This window comes from Camelina sativa, chromosome 2 (genome assembly GCF_000633955.1).
Source record: "Camelina sativa cultivar DH55 chromosome 2, Cs, whole genome shotgun sequence".
Classification (NCBI taxonomy): Eukaryota; Viridiplantae; Streptophyta; class Magnoliopsida; order Brassicales; family Brassicaceae; genus Camelina; species Camelina sativa.
Window position 1 is genome coordinate 16,370,918 of NC_025686.1, and position 1,453 is coordinate 16,372,370.

The window sequence follows — 1,453 nt, forward strand, 5'->3', positions numbered from 1 at the left end:
GTCCTTCTCCGGTTGTATCAGTTCAGGGATTTCGTTATTATGTTGTCTTTGTGGACGAGTTCTCTCGATATTCATGGATTTTTCCTCTTAAAGCAAAGTCTGATTTCTGTGATGTGTTTATTGGCTTTCAAAAACAAGTTGAGAATCAGTTTAATCGCAAGGTTAAGGTTTTTCAAAGTGATGGTGGTGGTGAGTTTATAAGCAGTCGGTTTCGCACACACTTACAGAATCATGGTATTCGTCATCTCATTTCATGTCCATCGACTTCACAACAAAATGGTATTGCAGAACGTAGACATCGCTATTTAACTGAGCTCGGTCTGTCAATGTTGTTTCACAGTAAAACACCTCTGAAGTATTGGGTTGAGGCGTTTTACTCTGCTAACTTCATTGGTAATCTGCTTCCTTCTAAGGTTTTAAATCAGCAGAGTCCACATGAAAAGCTATTTAACAAGAAACCAGACTACTCCTTTCTTCGTGTCTTTGGTGCTGCGTGTTACCCCTATCTTCGTCCGTTCACTCAGCATAAGTTTGAACCTCGCTCGCTTCAATGTGTTTTTCTCGGGTATCATCCTCAATACAAAGGCTACCGGTGCCTACATCCTCCAACTGGTCGGGTTTATATTAATCGGCATGTTATCTTTGATGAGTCTTGCTTCCCTTTTATGGATAAGTACAAGGAGCTTGTCACTCAGCATAAGACTGGCTTACTCGGAGCTTGGCAGTCTGCTGACACTCAGTTTCGAACCTTACCAATTATTCCACCACAAGCTACACCTAGCTCTCCAAGTAGTCCGCTGTCCCTTGCAGACATGGCTGAATATCCTCAAGATGACACTTTTTGTGCATCTCCGAGCTCTGCTTTGTCTCCCTCTGATGCTGATTCCACTCTCACCACTGAGACCACCTATCCGTCTCCATCGCCAGCTGTTGATGATCAAACCACTCGTACCGTCTCTACTCACCCGATGACAACTCGGTCTAGAGATGGCATTCACAAACCCAATCCACGGTATGCGCTTGTGGCCAGTAAAACCATTCCTACTCTTCCCACAAGTGTAGCCGAGGCACTAGCTCATCCAGGGTGGCGACAAGCTATGCTTGACGAACTTGACTCCATTTACAAGAATCATACCTGGTCTTTAACTCCTGCTACTGCTGACATGAATATCTTGGGGTGTCGATGGGTGTTCACCGTAAAACTTAATGCAGACGGAACGGTGAATAAACTTAAGGCCCGCCTTGTTGCTAAAGGCTTCAATCAGGAACCTGGCGTTGACTTCAATGAGACTTATAGCCCCGTGGTCAGAACCTCTACTATTCGCATTGTGCTCACTGTTGCGACTGCAAAGAACTGGAACATCACTCAACTTGATGTGAAGAACGCTTTTCTTCATGGTGATCTGCAGGAACAAGTTTATATGATCCAGCCGCCGGGATTCGAAGATGTTGC